The sequence below is a fragment of the Rhinoderma darwinii genome, chromosome 9, assembly GCF_050947455.1.
Source record: "Rhinoderma darwinii isolate aRhiDar2 chromosome 9, aRhiDar2.hap1, whole genome shotgun sequence".
NCBI classification, from domain to species: Eukaryota; Metazoa; Chordata; class Amphibia; order Anura; family Rhinodermatidae; genus Rhinoderma; species Rhinoderma darwinii.
The window spans coordinates 83,288,068-83,294,067 of record NC_134695.1 but is presented as its reverse complement, the minus strand read 5'-3'; the positions used below and the strand labels follow the sequence as shown (position 1 = coordinate 83,294,067).

Sequence of the window (6,000 nt, the reverse complement as noted above, 5' to 3'; positions counted from 1 at the left end):
TTCCAGGAGAAGTCACTGACTTCAATGTCCATATATGGACAGTGCAGTCACTGACTTCTCCTGGAGAGGAATCCCCGACCCGGGGATTCCGCTTCAGAAGTGAGTGACGTCACTGTGTCCATATATGGACAGTGTAGTCACTCACTTCTCCTGTAGCGGAATCCTCAATCCCCGGCTGGGGATTCCTACTCCTACATGGAGCAAAAAAAGACCCTCCTCCTCCTCACATGCACTCTGCACTGTGAGGAGGAGGAGGAGAGAGAGCGCGAGCGACGGAATACATGGCCATCACTTGGGACACATTCCAGTGATGGCCGTGTATTACCCGGCCCATAGACTTCTATGGGAGTCGGGCGGCCGGGTAAACGGCCGAAAATAGGGCATGTCTCATTTTTTGACGGCCAGGTTTCCCGGGCCGTCAAAAAATTGTGCGTGTGACTAGCCCCATTAGGGGTCTAGTGTTCCTAATGCAGACGTGTGACGGCCGATTTATGAACGGCCGTCACCCGGCCGGGAAACCCTGTCGTGTGAATAAGGGCTAAGACTGCTCGTCCCCAGCCCCCTCTTCCTCCATCCTCCCTGCCTGTCTGCTAGCTGGGGCTGAACACTTCAATGGTGTTCTCCTCACAGGCAGAGTGTATGGCCGGCTGCATTATATGACGTCACATGTGACGTATAATGCAGCCACCTGGAGCACACACGCTCTGCCTGTGCAGGAGAACATCGTGCATTACAGTACACAGCTCCCGCTCCTGTCCCATGCGCTGCCCATGGCACTAAATGTTTATGGGGGTACCGGCCCGGAGGGCACATGCCTCCACTCCCCGGGTCGGTGCCCCCCCCTTCCTTCCCTTGTAGTTGCGCCCGGGGCACATGCCCCGCCTGCCCCCTAGCTACACCCCTGCGTGCGGCCATATTGTTTATCACTTTTTAATTAATTGCTCAGAAACGGATGATCTACTGTCATTTTGTCAGCAGGTTCAGTCAATAACAATGTGAACATCAACTTCTAAAAATAATTGAGAAGTGACAACCAATATGGCCGCACGTTGTGTTATAAGTTTTGCAAAAATGGCAACAAAACAGAAAATTGACAATTTCTGTAACACAAAAATGACAATTACGAAACTGTGGTTGCTGCTGTAACTTACATTTTTGTGTTTTGTGTAGAAATCCTCTTACAGCTGGCCATAGGCGTACAGTACATCTGAATTTCCACCTATAAATAACAAACCTTCAAAAATATTTAGCCAAAATGCAGATTATTCTTTGATAAAACCCGAGATGCCGTAACAGGGGGAGCGCTGTTATTATTTAAGAGCTTCGCACCTACCATTGGAACGAACCAGCCGAACTCCTGCTCATTCACCCCAAGAAGAATCGGGACCTTGTTGCTTTCCTTGTTAGTTAACATCTTCTCTACTGGTTTAGGTAGAAAAACTCCGGTGGTAACTAAGCAGTGATGAGTGAATTTATTGTCCAGTACTAATTGTATCAAATCGATTCATGATTCACCCGCCATAAGAATCCACTGGACAAAGGTTTGATGTTTTTGGGGATTTGTTGCTGCCACAAATTCCCCCATAGGCTGCCTGCCACAGATGCCCTATAAATTGCCTGCCCCGGACGCCCCATCCGTGGTCTGCACCGGGCGCCCCATCCGATTCCCCCGGATGCCACATCCGTGGTCTGCCCCGGACACCCCATCCGATTTCCCCGGATGCCCCATCCATGGTCTGCCCCAGGCGCCCCATCCATTAAATTGCCTGCCACAGATGCCCCATACATTGCCTGCCACAGATGCCCCATACATTGCCTGCCACAGATGCCCCATACATTGCCAGAAACAGATGCCCCATACAGTAACACAGATGTAATATACATTGCCTGACACAAATTCCCGCATAGGATGCCTACCAAAGACACCCCAATACATTGCCTCAAACAGACGGCCCATACTTTGTCTGCCCCAAATGCCCACACACACTGCCTACCACAGATGCCCTATACGTTGCATGCCAGAACTACCTCTACACATGGCCTGCCATAGATGCCCACCTTCCGCCAATCTAAGAATTAAAAAGAAAAACGTTGGGCTTTACTGACCCTGAAAGAAAAAGGTCTGTGGTATTCAAAAAGTAGTGAATCCAGCAGAATCAATTCTATTGTAACACATGGAAGTGGCCTCAGAGGGGGCAACACTCACCAAGAGGAAAATGTAAGAGAAATGGAGCAATTTCTGTTATTTGGATACTAAAATTGGCAATGGAGCCGAGGCCTGAAGTTTCCCAGGGACTGATACTACTGTAGGGTGACACAAGACCTACCATTACTTTGGCAATAGACACAAGTTCCTCCTCTGATTTGTTCTTCAGACAGTTGGCAATGGAGGCCACATCACAGCCCGATATCTCCGCTACTAACTGCAGAGCAAAACAAGTATCACATATATTAATTGCATGACTCAAATAAGTCGAGTCGCTTCTCCCCTTATGTAAATCTACCCTCCCAAAGCAGACACTGAAACAGAGTTGGATTTTAATGGCCACAGCAGCCGTTTATTATTTAAATAACAATAACTTTAAATACCATAATTTTTGAATCCCCAAAAAAGGGGATACATCATAACAACAAATAACCCACTGCGACCCTATCAGGGTCATAACATTATAAACCAACCAGAATGACAGGGGCAAGTCCTTGAAGCCACCGATACTTAATTTTGGCCATCTGCCCACAAATACCTTACCCCCAGCCGTAACCCGGCCCAGGAGCACCAAATTACCTTTTTGCAGATGACCACCATATATATATAAATATATATAACCCAGCTTTCAAAAGGGGTAACACCCTAAGAAGCCGACAAATTGGGGGTGCATCCCGTGATGCATTCCCCCCCACCACTTTTTACGACCTACTTCAAGGACTCCCCCCCGCCAAAGCGAAACAGGCCTTGACCACCTCACGCCTGCGAGCTCCTCCACACTCCCACCGCTCGCTCAATTCCATCGGTCAAAGCCAGACTCCACATATCCATCCCCACCTCATTGAGGTGCACACCGTCCTCTCTCCAGTAGCTGCCTGTCCCAGCCTCCAGATCCCAGTGGCGCACCGCAACCCCACCATTACGCGTCACGAAGCTCGATATGGCCCTATTAGCCTTAATGCGAGCCTTGTTAATTTTTCCCACAGAACGGGCCATCCGCCAGTTCTTCCTAGGGACCATCTCAGACCACACCGTCACCAATTTAGGATAAGTTGCCCATAAGCAGAGCAAATCATGCTTGACGTCCCGTACCAACTCCCGGAAAGGGCGTATACCCAAATCGTTGCCTCCCACATGCAACACCAGTACCTCCGGCGCCCTGTCAAGCAGTACAAAATTGTGAAACTCGGGCAATACCCTGTTCCATGTCATTCCCCGTATACCCATCCACCTCACAACCGCCGCGTCCCGCGGAATCCTGAGCTGTCGACCGTCCGGCCGTACATCCGCGCGAAGGGCACCCCAGTACACAAAAGAATGTCCCATAATCCACACCATGCATGAGTCACGGCCTGCAAAACAAATGAAGAACATACACGCACCACCTCTTGCTGCCGCGTACCATTAATACTCAGGCGGAAACGCACGCACCCGGAACATGCTATACATCAATATATCACAACATGTTCAAGCGCACATAAGAACGGAAACGCGCCGACTCCCAACGCCCTATCCGCTGCACGCCTGCATCATCTAAACCCCATCTCACCGCCTCCGTCGCTGCCCCTATACGGAAAGAATGAGACGAGTATTGCTCTGCCTGCACCCCGCTAGCCACCAGACACTTTCTGAAAACCGAAATAAACTGATACCGCGACAGAAACGAGCCATCCTCGTGCCGCAGCAACGGCCCGTCTGAGATCTAAACCCGCCAAGTACTCCTTGACACACAACACTGGACAAACCGGATTCTTTGGGACCGCCAGCAAAACCACTCGACGTCCTGCCCCTCCTTGGTCCGTTTTGGACCTTCGCAACACTATCTCCACCCTGTCTTCATACAAATCGACATTATCCTGCAACAAGCCCCCCGCTCTCACCGAACTGGGGGAAACCAATTCCCCTACCCGAAAAGCTCCAAAAAAGGCTAACGCAAAAGCCAACCGGAAAAGCTTGCTCTCATACTCTGAACGACACACCTGCCGCACCACCACCTCCAGGGAACACAACTATTGAAATGACACGGGACGCCTCTTATCCCTCACGACTACACCCCGTCTCAGCCCTTTCAATGCCTGGCCCACCAAAAACCGCTTCGTGATATCTGCCAACCCCCGTAACTTACAACCGAAAGCAATGGCCGCCACGAAGCGATTAACCTTAGCGACCGTGCAACCCCGGGCGAACGCATCCCCCAACCAAAACAGCAAGGCCACCATCCTATCATCATCCGAGCACACATCTCCCAAAGATCTCACCCACTCCTCCCATTGCCTCCATCCAGCCGCATACGACGACCACGTCGCACTGGCCAGTGAACGTTTAATCAATGCACCTGCCGCCTGGATACCAGCTCCCACAGATGACTGGGACAGTCCACCCCTGTTAACTCCGCGTCCGGGACCAGCTGCCGGAAACGATCCCACTGCGAGCGAGAAAGCGCGTCAGCAATACAATTCTCTACCCCGGGAACATGCACCGCCACCACCCATGCATTTAAACTCAAACAGGAAAGCACCAACTGACGCAACAAGCGAACCACTGGAGGGGACGACGCCGAAGTATTATTTATAGCCATCACCACCCCCAAATTGTCGCAATGAAAACGCACTTTTTTGTCCCGGAACCTGACTCCCCAAATGGTGACCGCCACCACGATGGGAAACAGTTCGAGTAGGGCCAAGTTACGCGTCAGTCCCGCCTCCACCCATGCAACCGGCCATTTTCCCGCGCACCATTGACCTTTAAAGAACGCCCCGAACCCCACCGCCCCAGACGCGTCAGTGAACAATTCCAAATCGAAGCTATCTAACGCCCGGGACATCCAAAGAGAGCGCCCATTATACTGTGCCAGAAAATGGAGCCAGACCTGTAAATCTTCCCTGTGCTCTGCAGCCAGACGAATGAAATGATGGGGTTCCCGAACCCCCGCCGTCGCCGCTGCCAACCGCCGACAAAAAACCCTGCCCATCGGCATGATGCGGCAGGCAAAATTCAACTTCCCCAATAAGGACTGCAATTCACGTAGCGTAATTTTCCTAATCCGACACGCTCGCTCCACTACCAACCGCAAATCCCCCAACTTATCCTCCGGCAATCTGCACTCCATTGCTACGGAGTCGATAGTAATTCCCAAAAAACAAATGGTCGTCACCGGACCCTCAGTTTTTTCCACAGCCAAGGGTACACCGAACTCCCTTGACACCCAATTGACCGTCTCCAACAAATTTGCGCAAACCCCCGAACACGACGGGCCAACGCACAAGAAATCGTCGAGATAGTGAATAACTGATTCCACCCCCGCGACCTCCCTGACTACCCATTCCAAAAAAGAACTAAACACCTCAAAGTACGCGCACGACAACGAACAACCCATGGGAAGGCATCGATCAATGTAATAATCCCCTTCCCAATAACATCCCAACAACCTCTGGCTGTCCGGATGAACCGGCAACAAACGAAACGCCGCTTGAATATCAGTTTTTGCCATCAGAGCCCCTCTTCCGTAACCACGTACCAACGCTACCGCCGCATCAAACGACGTGTAGACCACAGAACAGAGATCCTGGTCAATGCCATCGTTAACCGACGCCCCCTTCGGGAAGGACAAATGCTGAATAAGCCGGAATTTGTTACCTTCTCGTTTTGGAACCACCCCTAACGGTGACACCACCAAACCTGGAACTGGGATCGTGCTAAAGGGGCCCGCCATTCTGCCCAGATCAATCTCCTTCCGGATTTTTTCTGAGACTACCCCCGCATGCTGATATGCCGACTTAAGGTTGCGCTGCGTG

The 6,000-nt window shown here is 51.2% G+C and overlaps 1 pseudogene; it reads right to left on the bottom strand.

The window, feature by feature from the left end:
• Window positions 1–6,000, bottom strand: part of LOC142661097 (fatty acyl-CoA hydrolase precursor, medium chain-like) — a 33,318-nt pseudogene that overhangs the window by 8,269 nt on the left and 19,049 nt on the right.